The following is a 20,134-nucleotide window of genomic DNA, read 5'->3' as shown; positions in this document are numbered from 1 at the left end:
AACTTTAGAAAACAGTCTAGCAGTTCCTCAAAAAGTTCAACATAGATTTACCATGTGACACAGCAATTCTACTCCTGGGAATAGGCCCAAGAGAACTGAAAATACACAAACACTTGTACATGAACATTCATAGCAGCATTACTATAATAGCCAAAAAGTAGAACAACTCAAATGTCCATCATCAGATGAATGGATAAACAGGGTATAGCTGTGCAATGGACTATCCTTTAGCCATAAAAGAGAAAAAAGTACTGATACATGCTACAACATGGGTAAACTTCAAAAACTTATTCGGAGAAGCTAGTCACAAAAGGCCACTTATTGCAGGATTCCACTTACATGAACATGTCCAGAGTAGACAAATCCATAGAGGCAGAAAGTAGGTTAGTGGTTGATAGGGACTAGGAGAATGGGGAGTGACTGCCAGTGGGTACAGGGTTTCTTTTGGAGTGATGCAAATGTTCTGGAATTAGATAGTGGTGAATATACTAAAACAAAACAAAACAAAACAAAACAACCAAAATACTGAATTTAAAAGGGTGAATATTATGGTATGTGAATTATATCTCAAAAAATAATGGAAGTGAAAGCAAATACTAAGTTCTGCATAAATTTAGGTTGGGTACTATTTATGTTTTGTAGGAATCTGGAGGTCAGCATAAACCTCAAAAACAGAAAGGCAAGAAGGAGGGAGGAGGGGCGCAGGTTAGACTGGGTTCCAGTACTTGTGGCTCCGCAGGCCTTACACGTGATATGTGGGAGATAGTGAAAAGAGCACTTGGGCTGGGACCAGCCAGCTCTAGACTTGCTCAGCATAACATTCCAGAATTCTCGCTGCCCTCTGCCTCCATCTCCTCTGCCACCATCCGTTTACATGCCACTGTCACCTTATGTCCGAACTACTGCCACTGCCTTGTAATTGTTTCATTCATCCCAGAAATATTTACTGAGCAGCTACTAGTGTCAGCACTGCTCAAGTATGATCAGCAGTGAACAAAACACACAAAGATCCCTGCTGTAAAGGGGCTGACATTTCAGCAGAGACAGACAATAAACAAATGGATGAGCAAATTATTTGATGTATTAGAAAATGGCAAGTACTCTGGAGATAAATAAAGCAGAGGATAAAGATGGGAGAGGTGGGTTGAGGAGTGGCAATTTTAAATTTGGAAGCTGGGAAGGCCTCATTGAGAGGATATCATTTGAGCAAAGATTGACAAAGAAGGAGTGAACCATGTGGTTATCTGGGGGAAGAGTGTTCTAGGCAGAGGGAACAGCCAGTGTGAAAGACTCAAGAGTAGCCTGGAGTGGTCCTGTTTCTAGAAAAGCAAGGAGGCCAGTGAGGCTGGGGTAAGGGAAGGAAGCAATGAGGTCAGAGGCAAGAGAAGGGAGACCCACTAGGGTCTAAAAGACTTCCATTCTTTCTTCTCTGCAAAACCTTCCAGTGGCTTCTAGCGCCTAGCCTCTCAAACCCCAGTGCCTCCCACTCTCCCCATCACTGCTTTGCCAAGTTCTTTCCCACCTCAGAACCTTTCCACTTGCTGTTCCCTCTGCCTGGAAAGCCCTTCCTCCCATCTTCTCCTGGCTGATTTGTTCTTATTTTTCAGGACGAATCTCTAACATCACTTTTTCTGTGGAGCCTCTGTAAAGCACCCCTACTCCTTTGTCCCATTACTGGTTCTATTCTCTTTTGCCTTTCTGATGACCTCAAATAATCCAGCTTGTTTCACATGTGAGTAGTCTCTTTGCTTCTCCAGAAAGGAAGCGCATGAGGTCAGGGGCCTCCTCTGACTCCTGAACAACACCATGGAATCCCTGGAGCAGTCTCTCTAGGTATTTACAGAATGGATGAGGGACTCGATGACTTCATCCTCCTGGGAACTCCTTTGATTAAAGAGGTGGCTTCTGGCTGCCACCACAGTCCCTAAGCTTTCCGGAGGGACTTATTACTGTCCTATCCAGACAACCTTTGTCCTAGGGGAAGACACTGTACCTGGGGCTGGGGCCAGCATTCTTTCCCTCTCTCTGTCTTACAAATAGTACTTTGTGCTCTTTACCTTCTATTCAGTCTCAATTACTTCCACAGTCATGTGCACTTTCCTCCTCCTCATTTCGTTTCAGCTGGCCCACTCTTTAAGCACTGGGGATGCAGGGGGTGTGGAGTTTCTGAAATCATTGATTTCTGAGATTTGGGAGGGCCTCCAGGACCATCTGGTCAAGAGAGTCTAGAGAATTCATGTTACAGTTGGGGAAACTGAGGCCTGCAGTAGGGAAAGAATGTGTCCAGAAGAGCTGGTGGAAGATCTCAGGTAGAAATCATAAGACTGGGAGGGCTAACTCTATGTGCTCATTAAAACTCCTAAAATAATAGGAATAATTTTATGGTTATAGTTATTTTTTTCTGAAAAGCATGTTCATTAATTTTTTTAAGGGGTTTCTGTAATGGCCTTAGGAGTTAAGAACACATTGAAGAGCATGGACACTTGAGTTAATTATAACTGGACTCCTTGGACTGTCATATTACCATTCCGTTAGTAAACAGCAAGGCCAGCTCATAGTAGATGCCCATATCTATTGAATGAGTGAATGGATATGAATGAATAAATAGATCAATGGATTGATAAGTGAAACCACCTCCTCTGTTTAACTGCAGTTCTCTTTTTACCAAGTCATAAATGCTGAGTTAATGGAGCCCCAGAAGGACTGAGGAACTTTGGATTTCTGCCCCTCTAGGATGATCTCCAGGCTGGCTGTATGTCTGTGCTTTCTGGGTGGGCAGACCTTGAGAAGCAATCTCTGGGCCCTCCGTTGGACCAGACTGTCAGCTGACCGGAAGATGGTCCTATTATATGCAAAAGACCCAAGCTTTCCCTGTCTGACTTTGCCAAGTGTCTAGAAACTCAACCTCTTGCTCAGCTCCAGCCCTTGGCAGAGCAGCTTGGGCAGGGACAAAGACAGGGACAGGAGGCACTCACACAGGCACCTCTTGTCTGTGTGGCCCACTGTTGTCTATGGCAGTGTAACCTAATAAATTCCTTTTCTATTCTCATCCTTTGCTTTTGGTAAACTCTTTTACTGCCCGCGATGCCCGTCTGCCTCATCCCCCCAACAGAAACTACTTGAAAAGTTCACCTAAAAACCTCTTATCCTACTTATATCTGTTTAATTTACTTGCTCTTAACAATTATGTTACACTACCCACAAAATGTCATGTGACTTTGGATAAACTTAGCCATCATTTCGAGGTATTTTTCTTACTAATTTTGTAATAGAGATAACTTGAACTTCCCGCACTTAAGTAAATCTAGTGTGAAATAAAATTCATATATTATGTCAAGACAAGAAAAATTTAAACATAAACATTTCTTTTCTGCCCTTTGGCCTCCTCTCTCCCTCCACTGTGCATTGTGTATCTACATTATGCATTGACCAAACCTCCCCCATGGGCAGGAATATCGGCTCATCCACAAAGAGCAACATTCTCCTAGCATCAATGAGACAACTCCTTGAAAGGGCTGAGGACTGAGGGAGGAAGGAGCTTACAGCAGAAAATAATTAACACCACCACTAGAATGAAGACAAGATGGCAGAGCCTTCTAACAAAAGACCCTGGGCTCGAACCAACACAGGCCGGCCGGAGCTGTCTCTACTGCCCATCCTGGCTGACGGCTCCCTCCTCGAGCGCCTTTCTTTCCTTCTTCCTCTTCTCCCTGCTCGAGAACTTTCCTTCCATTTCTCCTTTTGAGCAATAAAGTGGCTGTTCACTTAGTTTAAAAAAAAAAAAAAAGACAGGGACAGGAGCCAGAGAGAGGTGAATGGCTCCAAGTCCAAACTTTCCTGTTTTTTCTGGGTATGGACTAGTGCTTATGCTGGGAGTGGTCTGGGTTGGGATACACTAAGTTCATTAAAAAAAAAAATCATCAGGCAGATCCTTGTATTTTAGACCTCAGTTACATTGATCCAGAAACACCTAGACCATTGGATTGCCCTAGGGCAGCAGGTGTCCTCAATTGCTCTGGGATCAGGCAGGACCTTTCCCTTTGTTTAATGTTGAGGCTCTTCATGCTTTGCACGGAGCCTAGGAAAGTGACGTGCTTACTCGGAGAAACCTCGCCGCCTCCTCCTCCTGCCTCATTTTCTTCCCCTTTCCCAGTTGTCTTCCACAGTACTTTTTGAGGACACTATTTACTGAGTCTTTTTAGATCTGGAAGGTGTGAAGGAGTTCTGTACCAGTCACTCCTTTTAATGACTTCTCTAGGCTCCTTGGTGACCCCTGGGACCCAATTTCCCTGGGGTCATTCAGGGGTACAGGGCAAGCTGGTGGCAGAGAGGGAAGCTAGCTCTACTTCTCATGCTTGGATTCCACAAATGTAGCTGGTTCAAAAAGAGGACTGAGAAAAATTTGCGATTACCAGGCAGCCACAGAACTCCCTTTTCACCTACCCGCTAGAGGCTGGTGCAGGCCTGGGGATGGAATGATACCAGAGAAGGTTTCTCGTACCCCACTTATTTCAGAGAAAGATTTCTGGACCTTCTAAAGCTCCCAGATGATACCAATGTACAGCAGAGTCTGAGAACCAGGAGGCTGGAGTAAGGGAGCTAATAAGCCTGAACAGAGCTAACGAGACCACCTGATCGACATAAATAACAAGTAGTATATGGAGGCAAGTATGAGGGACAAGTAGAGCAAGGAGACAAGGGGGTTGGCCCTAATCCCGCTTTCCCCTCTGGGACACTGTACAACTTGGCCAAGGCACAGCTGGCCAAGTGGCTCAGCTCCTGACTGGCACAAGGAGGGGCTGGACCCAAACCTTGGTTAACGTCAGAATCCCTGGGGAGCTTATAAAAAAGAATACAGGCCCCTAGGGCCTAATTCGGGAGGTCTGAGCCTGGTTCTGGAATCATTTTTTCCCCCCAAATTCCTCTGGTGATTCTAATGTGTAGCCAAGTTTGGGAACCACTGGCTTTAGCCATCATGCACCAGAATCACTGGAAGGCATTTCATTAAATACCAATTGGTGGGTCCACTCCCAGACTTTCTGAGTCTGTAGATTTGGGTTGGGGCCGAGAATTCACATTTCTAACAGGTTCCCAGTTGATGCCGATTTTGCTGGTCTGAATTACACTTGGCCCATACCAGACAAGGAGATTCAACCCTGGCTGGATAGTAAAATCACCTTTGCAACTCTCACTACAGAGGCTGTACCAATTAAATCCATCTCTGGGTTTGGACCAGGCATCATGATTTTCCTTCCAACATTGCATTATGAAAATATTCAAATATATAGTAAATTTGAAAGAATTCTACAGTGAACAGCCATATACTCACCACCTAGATTCCGCCACAGCCATTTGACTCTGCTTCCTTTATCACACGACTATTCATCTATCCATTTCGCTAACATCAGGGTTTCTTAAAGCTCCAGTTCCCCAATTTCAGCTGAGTTTGAGAACCAGGTGCTTGTTATTTCTGGGCTCTTCCTCTGTAAGTCTCGTTCTGGCTATAGTCTGCAGAATCTCTGCCAAGAAAATAGACATGCATTTATTTAGCTCCTACTGAGTACCATTGGGGAATCTCTTTCCCTTGAGCTGAGTCTGGTGGGACATTTTATTTTCTGAAGTGTTTTAAAGCCAGAAAAATCCAGACCAAGGAGCCTAGTGTACTTAGTATGTGGCATTCTACTGGTGGGAAGGGTCCCACTTTGTCTCATCACCAGGACCTGACTGGATCTGGATGTGACTTGTCCAGGATTCCTTATCTAATAAAGACTGGGAGAGGATGAAGCTTCCTGAGAGGGCTCCTTAGTCACTGATTCCAGGGTATTGACCAAGCTGTCACTGTGAGATCTGTGCCTGCCCCCAGAGCTCCAGGCTTTGTAGGGGCAAGTAAACTGCCTTCATGATATGTGATAAATGCTCTGCTAAATCACCCACGGTTTACCAAGCACTGGAGATAGCCTTTGGGGTCAGCCCTGAAGGGGAAAATGATAAAGAGTTTCTGTTCTGCAGAAGCTTCTAGAAGGGCAATATCTGACAGTAACCATTCCTCCTCCCACACCACTGGCCACACAGCTGATTCTGTGGGGCCTCAGAGTCTAGAGGAAGAGGGAAAACCCACAAGCACATGAACTTGCCCCAGGCTGCCTGAGGTCTGGAGTTTCCAGCTGGGCTGTGTACCTTCAGCTTTTCTTCGACATCGGTTTCTGGCAGCTGGGGTAGCATGAGGACCAGCGAGTGGGGTTTCATGGGAGAGAGAGTCTTGGCAGGGTAGAGTAAGTGAATGTATGTCCTTTTATTTCTAAGGAAAGAGTGGGAGAGCTGATTAATGAGAAAATCCAAGCCATGTTCTTCTAGGACTCCTTTCCCACTCTGTTTGAAGTGAGAAGTAGAAAGGAGAAAGAAAGGTCAAGGGAGAGGCCAGCCCACACAGTAGCTCTGTCATGCCAGACAAAGGCCTGAACTCATTCTCCTATGGGTGGGTGGGGAGTCTGGGATTTCCTGGCTAGCCAATAGGGTTAGGGAATTCATTTGGAAATAAAGGTGGGTTTTCCCTCAGTCATCAATGAAATTAGAAGACCTGCCATTTAGAAATACAACTTCGTGTGGAGGTAGTTTCAGCTCTGCTGGTGACTGAAACTTGGGACCTGGGACTTTCTCAAACACTTCTTACTTTAGTCATTTTGAAAATGTAGAATTCTTTTGGGCCCCTAAGACTTGAGTCCCTTTTACTGGGGCTTTTTAGCATGATTCACTTGGTATGTCTTCCAGGGTGTCTTTGCATTTTACTGAAATGGTTTGCAGATGTTCCTGGGGACTTTATGGACCAATAGGACCTTGAACTCTGGGAGGACTGTGGTTGGCTAATGGCCTGTGGGCCCCAGTGCTCTCAGCACAGGACCTGGGTAGACCTGGGTGGAGGAGGTGCTCCACAGGCAGTGCTGAGTCCATCCATGAACACTGCACTGTTTTCCACAACTCCAAGAAAAAAAAAAAAGAAAACCTAAAGTTCAACAATAGTGGGATAGTTTGTAATTCTGGCATAGGAACCAGAATAGAACAGCAGGTAGCTCTTTGAAAAGGCTAATTATAAAGGCTCAGCAGGAATATATAAAAATATAAATGGTGGAAAAATACTACCCAGTAAGTATGTTGTTTCTGCTATAAAACATGATGTGTATGTCATAGTTAAAAACTGAAAGACAAATGGAAATAGTTGTGCTAAGACAGTGAGATTATCGGCAGTGACTATTCAAGGTTTTTCTTAAATCTTAACTGTTGCATCATCATTATAACATAAAAACTAAACCTCTACGGGAGTGTTCCACTGTAGGCATGCCCAGGACTTGGGAGGCCAAAGTCCTTTGCTTGTCCTTTGTCTAGGCAGATCTCCTCCAGGCAGGGTCTGTGTTGTGCATGCCTCATCCACATGGCCCCAAACCTCACACACAGTAGGTGCTCGATAAATACTTGCTGACCTGGCAGCTCAATGGGTAGCTTATTCTAAAGATTTAGTGGTTTTTTTTTTTGAAGGTACCCAGAGGTACTTTGATTGGAGGAGAAAAGGAGTTGGGGAAGGAATTACATCTGGTCCACACACCACCAACTGATAGAGAAGTTTAAGTACTAGATTGCATGTAAGTTGGTTCTTTCAGTTCAACCAGTTTAGTAAATGTATAACCAAATAATTTAATTTTTTTAACCTCTAAGCTTGTGTATGTGTGAATAAAATCACAAAAAGAGGAAGGAAAAACCCTTCGTCCACATGGGACCCCATTCTGGGTTCAGGGAACAGCAAGGTGATAAAGGCTGGCCCTCAGAGAGGAGTGGCCGCCTGACTGACTTCCCCTTTCAGTCCAGAACTTGGAGTTGAGAACTGTAAGTTGACCTCCTTCTTGCTCCAAGGTGGGGCCTCTGTGGAGTTGCCATCTTTCCCTCTCTGGGGTCCTGGTGCATATAGGTCCACAGCTCTGCCAGCCTCGTGAGGGCCTTTGTGCCAGCATATGGGAGGACTTGGCTTGGGGATGAAGAAGAAGTAGAGTGTATTTGGCTTGGCATTTGCTAACTGGTAAAGGTCCTGTCTTGGAATTATCCCTCACTAACCATCCCCTGGCTGAAATATCATCATTATTTCATCCCTGAGGGTAGGGATTTGAGGTTCTCCTGCTCAGGCACAGGTCTGGAAAGGGAACCTCTCTGATCCATTTCTCCAATGGAAAAGTACCACAAGGTGACTCAACACTGGGGGAAATTAGCCCCTGAATAAAGTTGGCAGATATTGTATCTGGTAGCTATTTGTGATGTGTCCCTAACAAAGGAGGCCCAGAGTAACTCAAGCTTTTCGAGAGAGTCTATCTGGACTACTAATACTAATTAATATATCCAGCCAGTTGGCCACTCAACTAGTGAGACCCTGAAAAAACAGAATGCAACACAGTGAATGGTTGACTTCTTATGCATTGTTTTCTAAGCAGTGCACTAAGCCCTCTACACACGATATTCTCTTTCAATTCTTCCCAAGAACCCTGTGAGGTGGATAATATCTCTACTTTACAGAAATAAAACCTAAGGCTCAGAGATGTGATTTGCCCAGTAGCATGCAACTAAATATAGTAATGCTAATTAATAGCTAACAACCATTGAGCACTTACTACTACAGGGCTTCCTGCTTCAACTTGCTTAATCCTCATAACATCCTTAGAAACGAGGTAGTTATTGCCCCATTTTTAAGAAGGGCAGAAACTGGAGTACAGGAAGGATAAAAGTTCCCCAAGGCATTCAGCTAGCAGATGTCAGAGTGGGATGTGAACACGGGCAGCTAGGCTCAGCCGTACTCCTAACCCCCATGCTATATATGGTAAATGTCGGACCCAGCTGTGTCTGGTCCATGAAAATATACTGAGAGCCTGCTGTGTGCCAGGCACATACAGCTACTCTGGTGATCACACCCAGTCCCTGTCCTCATCAGCTTCCATGCTGGTGTCACTGCACCCAGACGGTGTGGAGACAGGCCAAAGTGGGGAAAGGGTTGGGACAGCCAGGTGTAGGACATCCAGAAGACACTGAGCTCAGGCAGGGAGAAGGCAATCAGGAGTGATCCTACCCTCATCCTCTGTGGTTGCCCTGAGGTAGTAATTACCCTCTTTAGGGGACTGAAGCAAGAGGTCAGGGGTCTCTAGGGCCCACTTATCTCCAGGACCTGGACTTCTTGGAGTCTTGCCTCACAGGCCCATCGTAAAGTTTCCCTTGTCTTTGCTTCGCATACATACCACACAATAGGAGACATTGCCGATGGATCCTATCAGAGAAGCTCCTCCTGAGGAGATATTGAGTCCAGGATTAAGAGGCCTTAAACTGAAATTTCTGAGGGAGAAATTATGCTTGAACTAGGTGGCTCTGCCTTTGAGAGGCCTGGAGGGTGTGACAATGGTCTGATTTGTGTTGTAATTAGCCGGCTCTGGCCATTGGGTGGTGACAGGATTGGTGGGGCCTGTGCCCCTACTCTCTCTCCTGTAGGGTCAGCCCTATAGGAGCTCACCTCAGCTGTGGCTCTGGAAGCCTGCCCTGGATTGGAGAGATCCCATCTGTTCTGCACCTCTGGACCTTGGCCTCAGCTGATCAAATTCTGTCTTGAGCCTCCTCACCAGTACACTCCTCAGTGGACTGTGAGAGGCTTAAATGCATCAATATGTGAAAAGCACTTAGAGCAATGCTGGCTCATGGTTTACACGTGAGCAATGATTACTGTAATTACAAGTGACTGGGTGAACAGAGATAGACAGAAGCCTGGATCCGTCCTGGCCCCTCCCCTTTACCAGCCAGCCTTGAGCCTCGAGTCTCGCCTGTGCGATGGGGCTGGTCAGGCGAATTTGGCGGGGCTGGTCAGGCCAACTTGGCAGAACTGTGTGAAGATCAGCTCTCACACCCACACCCTGCCTGGTGGGTAGTAGGCCCCTCCTCACACAAGACTGAAAAAAAAATGGCTTTAAGATTTCTCAGGAAGGTTTTGTTCCTGCTGTTTTTCCTTCCTGACTTCCCAACTGTCCATTTTCTCGCTGCCACTGACTCTCAAGCTTCACACCCTGCAGTTCCCAGATCTAGGCTGTCTGCTCGTAGATTCTGTCTCAACTAACATTACCTTTGTCCCTCTTCTAACCCTCCACCTCTGGGAAACAACATACAACTTTAAGGACTACTAACTTCACCACATCCATATGGTAAGAGCACCTGCTTACTGGGCACTGACTGGGTACCTGCCTGGCTTTGTTCTTTATTGCCATGTGCTGGGCCTTTGCATGGATGTGCTTGTTTGATCTTCGGTGTTCCTTGGAGGCTGGTGAAATTATCACCCCATTTAAAAGGTAGAAAAACAGAGGCACAAGTGGTTAAACAACTTGCCTGGTGTCACAGCTAGGACGTGCTGGTTTTAAACATAAGCAGTCTCAGTCTAAGCCCCAGCTCCCAACCACTCTATTTTCTTGTATGACCCAAACGTTTAAAATTCAGAGGAATTGGGAAAAGGAGCATCATCTTTGTCCTGTGAATGTCAGAGTTTTATTTGCTTCCTCTTTTTTTTTCATCAAAACTTCTTTTACTACAGAGTTGGATATCTGATTTCCCCTGGTTATATTCTGCTGGTGTTTTATCTCCTAAGGCATTCTCTAAATCTCACCAAAATCTCTTACGCTCAGAAGTAGGCATATTTTCTCTTGCTCTGTCACCTGTAGAGATGGAAAACTGCTCATTAGCATGTTCTTTCTCATGCTTGAAAATAGCTTTAAGATGTCTCAAAACTCTCTGGGCAAGAAGGACCTGGCCCCTTTCCATGAGGCTGGTTTCCTGTCCCCTGCCCTGAGAAAAGTGTTCGGACTTTACAGACTCTCTCTTCCCACTGGTTATGTGCTGGACAATGGGGTCACACCTAGAGTGCAGGTGGGGAACTCTCCCCTGCACAGAATTTTATTTTAGTTTAATTTGTTATTTTAATATTCCAGTACGTTTAGAAAGGAGATAAAAGTGGAAGGAAGTAGTGAAAAAAAAATACTTATCCCTAAGACCTCCTCTCCTGACATTTTTATACAGACTAGAACTTACTTTGAACCCGAGGGCCTGCCTACATGCCAGGTGCTGCTCACAAGGGCCTGTGGCAGGGACACAGTCCTGGTCCTGAGTTTCTTGCAGTCTGAGCTGGTGAGCACTGAAAACAGCTTCAAAAAATTTCCATTTCAACCAGCGTTTACTGAGCATCTGCTGTGACCAGGGAGTCTTCTGCACACTTTGGGTACATCAGCAAACAAAGATCTCTGTCTTCATGGAGCTTACATTCTAGTGGGGAAGGGAGACAATTAGTTGATAAATGCTATAGAAAAAAGAAAAGGAAGGGGGCTGGGGTACAGGGTGTGGGTGGGGAGGCTGCAGGATTAGATGTAAGTCAAGGCCTCCTAAGAAGGTTAGATTTGAGTCAAGACTTGAAAAAGGTAAAGGATTTGGCTGTGGGATATCTAGGAACCCAGTGTTTCAGGCAGAGGGAATAGCTAAAGCCTCAAAGAAAAAAATCCAACACAAACACCAGGAAGGGGATACCCAAAAGATAAGGAATCTGAGAAAGGGGCCAAGGGGAGGGAGGAAGGAGGCTGAGCATGCCTAGGCTAATTGCACTGTGGCTGCCCTGCTGGGTGGGATGATTTACCTGACCCAGAGGACCAGGCTCAGCCCAAATCTCTGGGCCAAGGGAAATTAGCTCTGATCCAGGCTCTTTCACAATTAAGCCATGGCCTTCAGTAAGTCGCATACTCCCTGGGACTCAGTGGCCATGTCTGTAAAAGAAGACAGGCAACATCTGGCCATTCCCTGGTCTTCTGCAAGTACTTTATAAGAATAATAGTAATAACAATAGTAGTTATAATAGTAAAGTTGCAAATAAGATGGCTATTGCAGTATCTTCCTGGGGTGAATAAGATAATTATTTTCATTACTGAAACTTTTAAAAATCAAAAGCAAAACCATCTAACTTATGTGGTTTCTGAGGAAAAAAAGACAAGAGAATGGCCTCTGGTCAGGAAAAAAAATGAGGTGAAAAAGGCAAAAGGCTTCCTCTCACCAGCATTTAACCGTCATCCTCTTTGTGGGAGCTGGGTTCTGAGGCCCCTCTGGGCTGCTCCTGAGAATAGTTCCTTAGCTGAGCTTTAGAACACCCGCAAGCAGCCAACTGTCAGTTTGGGAAGGTTTGGAAAGTATTATGTAAGGCAAAAAAAAAAAAACAAAAAAAAAACCCAACCAAAAACAACGGTTTTTGACAAATTAAAAAAAAAAAAGAAGACATGGCAAGGTTTCCTAGCCTTTAAGGTTGTAGGGACCAGAAATGCAAAATTGTGTTCTCACAATCTACTGATTTGCTAAAAGGGGAGATTTGAGAGCACATTTTCAGACACTTGGTTTGCCTGGATTCAGGGCCATGTAGGTAAGGGCTTTCCCTACCCAGACAAACAAGAGTGTTCAGCTTTTTTAATGCCAAGACAGAGTTGGGGTGAGCCTGCTGGAAAAAAAGGACTAAAAAGAAAAGTCCTCCCAGAAAGTACATCCATAAAGGATTGCTTAGGTGAGGAGTCATAGGACAGGCACAAGTCAGGGTCTGAAGTCTGACTGTCAAAAGTCAAATCTCACCTGTAATAATAGCTCTCTGTGTCTCAATTTCCTCATCTGTATAACAGTAAAGTGATACCTCCTTCACAGGGCAGTTATGATGATCAAGTGAATTAACATAATGAAGTCTTTAGAATCAAACATAAGTCCTAGAAAAACAGCCAACAGTGGGTGTTTTTGTCTCTGGGTTACATGGGTTCTTCCTAATCAGCCTCTGAGTGTTTTTCATTGAGGGCTGCCTATTTAGGGAACATTTTCGGTACAAGCACACTTTCAGGTCATGCAGGTCTCTTCTTTCTAACTGATATTTTCCTTAATCTTAAAAGAATCACCGTTTCCTAAGCCAGCACTGTAAAATAGAAATACAATGCAAGCCACAAATGTAGGTTGCCATATATGATTTCAAATTTTTGGTAGCCACACTTAAAAAAATAGAATGAAAAAGGTGAAATTAATTTTAATAACACATTTTAACCTAATATATCTAAAATATTACTTCAATATATATTATGAATGAGATTTTACATTTTTTTTTCTTACTACATCTTTGAAATCAATATCTGTTTTACAGTTACACATATCTCAATTCAGACTAGCCACATTTAAAGCACTTAATAGTCATATGTGGCTATCATGATGGACAGTACAGTTCTAAATGACAGGAAGACGGTTCTTGGCAGTGAGCTTTGGTGGGCTAGTCAGGCTGGGCCCTGACCCTCTCCCAGTCACCACTAATGATAACCAGAAAGGCCTCTGGGATGCAGGATCTTCTGGTCATATGGAATAAGGAGGTTTTTGATGCAAGCTGTACAAGTTCAACAGTGTGGTTTTGAACTGAGATCTATTAGGCAAGCTCTTGCTTGCCCCTAACGGTCTTTTCTTCCCTTCCCACTAACCCCATCCTCTACCTCCATCTGTCTTGATGATTACAATCTAAAATAAGTTTATTAATTATCATCCTCTATTAAAATGCAAATGTTGGGATAATATCTTTATTGAGTATCACCTGAGACTAAGGTAGTTGAAACAGAGATTAGGATGGGAAGTAGAATGTGTTCTGGGGTTCTATTTGGAGGCTCTGTAAAGTACCATAGTATAAAAACCATCAGGGGGAGGGTACAGCTCAAGTGGTAGAGCATATGCTTGGCATGCACGAGGTCCTGGGTTCAATTCCCAGTACCTCCCCTAAAAATAAATAGTAAATTTAATTACCCCCAACCCCCCCAAAAAAACAAATAAAAATAAAGCTTAAAAAAAAATCAGTGATAGGAAAGCCTTGCAGAACGGATTCTGCAGGTTCTCAGCCTTTAATGAGCCCTTCCAGCACAAATCACTTAGTTCTAACAGGAACCTCATTAACCAAAGGCAGCAGTACTGAGAGTGAGAGCAGACACCATTTGAACACCTTGGGTTCAAATTCTTTAGGTGAATGAATCTGAATCTAAAAACTACACGAGGAGTCCCTTAAAGTAGGAATTTTGCAGACTTGTCCTGCCCATCCATTCCCAGCAGCCCAGAGGAAAAAGAGCCTACCCCTTCTCCCTTCAAAGGAATCACCCTTTGATTCCATTCTGGGAAATTTCAGTTTGGTCTTTAAAGTAGGATGTGTCTTGGGGAAGGCTACCTTGATTTCTAGGACAGGACCTTCTTCTTCATCTCTCCCTTTCCCCATTCTGTTGTCTTAGGGTGAATTTGCTTATCTTTCCTCCAAACTATTATTATAAGCTTGTTTGTTTTTTTTTTAATTTGGGGGGGGGGAGGTAATTAGCTTTGTTTGTTTGTTTAATGGAGGTACTGGGGATTGAACCCAGGACCTCATGCATGCTAAGCATGCACTCTACCACTGAGCTATACCCTCCCCCATTATAAGCTTGTTTGAAGGGGGTCTCATTTCCCTATTTCCAAGTTCTTGGAAAGAGTGGAAGGAACCCCACTTTCACCCCTATGAGCTGGTAATGTATCTTATACCTCAATGTGCATCTTAATGTCTGAAACAAAACTCTATTCTTGTTTCATCTGTGGTGAGACTGGACTATCTACCTAACCCACAAATGTTCCTTCCCTTCAGCATTCCTAACTTTCCTTTTTCCCAGTCTATAGTATTCCCAGCTACATTGCCTTGAGGAAAATTACTTTTATCTGGCAGTTCCTGACTGCTGATCTCTGACTCAACTTCTTTAGTCTCATTGTGCCCCCAGGGAGGTTATCCAAAGAATGCTCTCTATTAATTGGTTTTTTTTAAGTTAACTTTTGTCAATAATCAACATTTTTATCGAGTGTTTTTTTCCTTGATTACTAATATGATACATAATTTTATTCTATAAAATTTGGCATAATCTAGAAAAGATAAAGAAGAAGCATCTGTCATTCTACTGTCTAGAAAACACTACTGTTATGTTTTGGGTAAGCAATAGTTATTTGAGCCCATTATATTTTATACCAGTCAAAACTGTATCTCTGGAATAATCTAGGAAGACAAGACTAGCACATGCAACAAAACAGAAGTATTCAATACAGATTTCATTCACTTAACCATTCATTCAGTGCTTTATGGGAAAGTACAGAAACATGCTAACTTCATTTAGAAGTTTAGTTCACTTGGGGATATCATCAAATGTACAGCATATTATTGAGGTCAGAAGAGCAACTGATTCCTGCAGTAGATTCTATCTCTTTGGATGGAGATTTAGGCAGTATCTTTTCATTTTATTAGAGGGAGTTAAAAGTTAAGATTTCCCATGAGAAAAATTTTTACTATCTCAATGTAATTACTGTGACCAAATGGTGAAACTTCTAAATAGCACTTTACTAAAAGGATTCTGTTCATTTTTCATGTTTGTGATCAAGATACCCCATACCCTCAAAAAAGAGCCTAGAGTCTGGCAAAAAATAAGAACCAACTGAAGTGTAGTAACTTAATCAGTAAATGTGGTCAGCCTCAGAGGATTGAAATCAACAGGCCGTTAAAAGTCTGGTTGATGTTCTGTGGTTACAAATTAAGGCGCAAGAATTTCTCTCTCCTTAGTGACCAATAACCTTAAATATAAGTGCAGGTTTATGAATTTCAGTATGTATGTGTTTTGGGGAGTAGGAGTGAAGTCAGGTTGTGAAGCCTAGGAAATACTGTCATTGAGTTTGGGAACTTGGAAAGTTTGCTGATCTGCAGAGGGAGCTCAGAGCCCTGAGGTGGTGAATTGATGGAAGAATTATGGAATTGGCTGGAATCAACAGCCAAGTTAGTTCTGCGGACACTTGAAGGGCCAGGTAGTGCCACAGGGTAAGGTATAAAATAAAAGCCATAAGAGGAGATGAGTGGGACCCCAGTGTGCAAGCAAGTGGTGTGTGCCACTTTGAACTACCAAAGGCAGGACATGGCAGCAGTAATCTCTGGATAGAAGGTGAGGAGAGATTTGTCCTTTCCTTTAAGTCCTCTTTCGCCATTCTTCAACTGCCCACGTTTACATAGTAAGCATTTATTAATTTTTAATGAAAGAATATAATTTACTAAAGATATAAAAAATAATTTAGGATAGTATTGATAGAAATTATGTCCTGGGGAAGAGATAAGACTCAAAAAGTCAGAGAAGAACCTCCTTTCTTGATTCATTTTCAAAAGGTCTTATTCTCCTGAACCCATAAGTCCATTCCTGTTCCCCCATGTCTGAAGTATTTCCTAAGAGATTTGTTTCCAATATTTTTGATCCTTGTGAAAATATCCCCAAGAAAAGTAACACCCCCCCCGTTCCCAGTTATTTATATCAATAATATTCAGCATATTCAGCATGTGGCTTTTCCATTGCAACTTTTGGTTCTTCAAAGCCCTGTAATTTTGGAATTGGAATGTCATATTCTACTAGACTCAAAGTTGAGTTTAAGAAGTTCTTCTATGCCTTTTTGAAAAAATAGAATTTATTTTTTAGAGCAGTTTTAGGCTCACAGTTTAGTTGATCCAAAGGTACAGAGAGTTCCTATATACCCCTGCCCTCTGTTTTACTTCTTGTCAAATTGTAGACCCAAACTATGGTGGTGGGGAAGCTCTTCCTCTCCCCCATCCCTAGTCCATGATTAAAACACTGAAGTTCCCAAACTTTTATGTATTTGGCAACACCTGGGGAAGCTTCTGGAGTAGGACTGTGAAAGCCTTCAACAGCGGGGCACCTGCTCCTAGCAAACCGAATGTGTGGCTATGGTGATGAGAAGGGAGGTTTGAGGAAAGAAGCTGCTGGGGATGTCTGTGAGCCTGTGTCCTCTCTTAGGGCACCCATCCTGCAGGCACCCACCCACTGATACTCGGTGAGGGGTCTAAGAACACAGTGGTAGCTGCTCCCTTCATACCAGAAGAATCAAGATACTTTTCTATCTTGGCTACAGTCTCCTCATGCACTAAAGGGAGGAGTGGGACTGAGAGTAGAACAGAAAGGATGGGAAACTCGAAGGATGCCTGAGATTCAAGAATAAAGGAGTTGCTTTTTAAAGAAAAAAAAATTTTTTTTCCTCAAGTTCCTCTTTTTAATAAGGAGATGTTTTCTTATTTACATGGACTCCAAATAAGATAAAGAAACCTTTTAAAAAGGTTGATTTTTAAAAGTGTTTTATTATGGAAATTCTTTAAAAAATACTGAAGTAGGGAGACTAGTATCATGGGCCCCTGTTTTCCATTACTCAGCTTCAGTTGTTATTATTATTATTATTATTATTATTATTATTATTATTATTATTATTATTATTATTATACTATTACTATTACTATTATTATGCTATACCTCTCTCATCCTCCCTCCTCAAACTGGATTATTTAGAAGCAAATCCCAGTCATTTTATCATTCTAAATAGGAATATTTCAGTACGGACCTCTAAAAAAGAGAAAAAAGGAAGTCTCATGATTACAAATCTTAACCTTGTTTTTTCCTCATTCTTCATCTGTCACTGGACTTTGAACCTGAGTTCTAGACCTGGTTTGCCACTCACCAGCTGTGTGACCAGCAGCAAGTCATGTAACCTTTCTGGACCTGTGCTTTTCTCACCTGAGTGGGTGAGGTAGATGATATCTAAGACCTCTTGCAGTTCTAGAGATCAAAAAGTCTTGCAAAGGTCATTCTTTCAGCATCCAGAGACATAGTACAGATTTGGTACAGGATCTATTTCCTGTTTGTTTTTTGGTGCAGTGCTCAGTTCAGAGTCAAGACCTTCTCAGTGAAGATCCAAGAAAGTCCCAAGGGCTGCTGAGTGGCAGAATCTTTAACTTGGAGCTTTAAAAAAGAACTGAGCCCTGGAACCATCCCTGGGAGCAGTTTTGTGCTGCTCTCAGTATCTCCTCTGACAACCTCAATGTACCTTAACAAGTATTCTGCTGAGTTGTGATGCTGGGAAGGTTCAAGTTCTCTAAACAGATCCACCTTTTCAAAAGACCACCCTGAAACCCATAGCTAATGAAAAGTGATGTTTACAGTGCTTTGGGGTGGCTGGGCAGTGGGGGGTGGGTGTGATTAGTTACACTTTTAGAAAACAAGGAACTGATTTTTGTTTGTTAAGGAGTAAGGATACCCATTATACAGGCAAATTGACTGAGTGTGAAGTAAAGTAGGTACATTTAAGGTTGCCTGGTAAATGAAAGATTAAGTCCAGAATAGAATTTCTTTTAAAAGTATGGAAAACTTATTGTAGATGTTGAGGTTTAGGGAAAGACAGGGGTTCTCTTTGGTTAATGAAGGAAGCTTTGGGCAAGAAGGTGGTACCCAGCACAGAGAAGCACTGCCAATGCGACCCTCACATTGTATGACACAAGCTTTCATGGGCATTCTCTTGTTGCCTTCCCACACCATCCTTAGAACTAGAATGATAGGAGCCCAAGGAGTAGGTGGCCCAGCATCTCTCAGCTAGAAGGTGAGGGAGGTGAGCTTGGACCCAGACTTGTGGCTGCCACGTGCATGTCCTGTTTCTCTGCATCTTGAAGAGGGATAGGGAAATGAAACTGGAGAAAGGCTATTTGGAAAAAGAAACTCAGTTGTCAGTGTAGCAAGAGTAAAGCAAATGCTTACTAATGCTGCACTTTACTTTTCCTTCTTTTTTTTTTTAATCACCATGACCCAGAGAATGAAAAAAATGGACTCAAATGGAGAAAAAACCTCCAAAATTACATTTTAAAGCGCAAGCTCTAATCAGCTTTGAGGTTTTGCAGGAACCTTATTGAAGCTACAGACAAGGTTATTGTTTTAGTGCCAGGGTTTTAAATGGGGGGGGGGGTAGGGTTAAAGGGACCAAAGATGAGGGTTGTTATTTCAAGCTGAAACCAGTATTCCATAGTGGGGAACTCACTAGGTCTGTGAGTTTTGGGGCTGGTTAGTGCACTTGGAGAAGTCCCTGGACACACTGAGGAGGGTCAAAGTATGCATTCTTTGTAACTGTTGTGGACTTGTACCACAGCTACTCAGCGATTAGATTCTGAGGCCTGTCCTTAGCAGGAAACGGTAAAGGAATCAGCAGGAAGCCGAAAACAAGGGAAGGGAAACTCCTCCCTCCTGTCAAAAGAACAGACTCTGGTGAAGATGATAATGGAAATGGGCGTTGTAGGGCTAGACAGGTTGAAATGGAGAGTGGTTAAATTTTGAATGGAAATAAGGCAAATGTACCTTACGGCATGTGACAAACTGCTGTGTTTACTGTGATTTTAATATGGAGCCTGAACCATGTGTTCCTGAAGTCCTCCAGAAGTCCCCACAGAATCCCCAGGACATGGGAAAAATGCTGTTCCTTTATTTCCAAGGGCAGTGGTTTGTGTGTTTTCTGAGGTCCAGCAGTCCATTGACAAGACAACCTCCCCTTGTTTCTGATTTCCAGCTTATTCAAGGCCAGAGGACCCAAAAGCCAAGTTAAGAAGTTTTACCAGGATATAAAATGAAAGTACAAATGGAATAAAATCATAAGGAAAACTGGGTGTGAAGAAGCAGAGGACCACAAAATCATTTTTCTGTTTTACCCAGTTCGTTGTAACCGAAAATCCTCACTAGATTCTTGAGGTAGGGGAAGAGCCGGTGATTCAGTGGGAGAAACTGAGTCCAATAAGAAGAAACTGGTTATCTGAAATCCGACAACACTTTCTTGTAGGTTAGAATTCAGCTTTGAAGTTTCACTTGGCTCAGTAAGTTATGCTACTCCCGATGAAAAAGAAAATTTAGAGTATTTTATGTTGAAGGGCCTCAGTGATGAAAAGGCAGCATCTATCTCACTTATCAACTGTGCAGTGAGCTCTTAATGTTAGCAGTCTTGTGTTTAGATTGTTACCTGAAGAAAAAAAAGATAAACTGTCCAGAATGCTGATTCTACTGTTTTAGTAGGAAAAAATTTCTAACAGGCAACTGGCAAACAACAAAACTTTTGAAAAAGCAGTCCTGGGGAGAGTCCAGTGCAGTTTCATAATGGGTATGAATAGTTACTTTGCTGCTTTTTTTTTTTTTTAAATCTTTCTGGGGTTTGATGTGGATCTCTATTTGTTCAG

At 43.0% G+C, this 20,134-nt stretch overlaps 1 long non-coding RNA gene across 4 annotated transcripts in view; it reads right to left on the bottom strand.

Annotated features, from left to right (window-relative positions):
- LOC140699321 (uncharacterized) overlaps positions 1 to 9,357 on the bottom strand; it is a 56,859-nt gene extending 47,502 nt beyond the window's left edge. For 3 of the 4 annotated variants that reach the window (XR_012077384.1, XR_012077387.1, XR_012077386.1), the window contains exons 1-3: positions 9,267 to 9,357; positions 6,135 to 6,298; positions 5,330 to 5,519 (exon numbers count right to left, since the gene is read on the bottom strand). This is a non-coding gene — a long non-coding RNA (uncharacterized lncRNA). The remainder of the gene's footprint in view (positions 1 to 5,329; positions 5,520 to 6,134; positions 6,299 to 9,266) is intronic. The other variant, XR_012077385.1, reaches the window with a different exon arrangement.
- Positions 9,358 to 20,134: the final 10,777 nt, after the last annotated feature.

Source organism: Vicugna pacos, chromosome 11 (assembly GCF_048564905.1).
Source record: "Vicugna pacos chromosome 11, VicPac4, whole genome shotgun sequence".
In the NCBI taxonomy this organism is placed as follows: Eukaryota; Metazoa; Chordata; class Mammalia; order Artiodactyla; family Camelidae; genus Vicugna; species Vicugna pacos.
The sequence above is the reverse complement of the archived record's forward strand: the minus strand, read 5'-3'. Positions and strand labels throughout refer to the sequence as shown.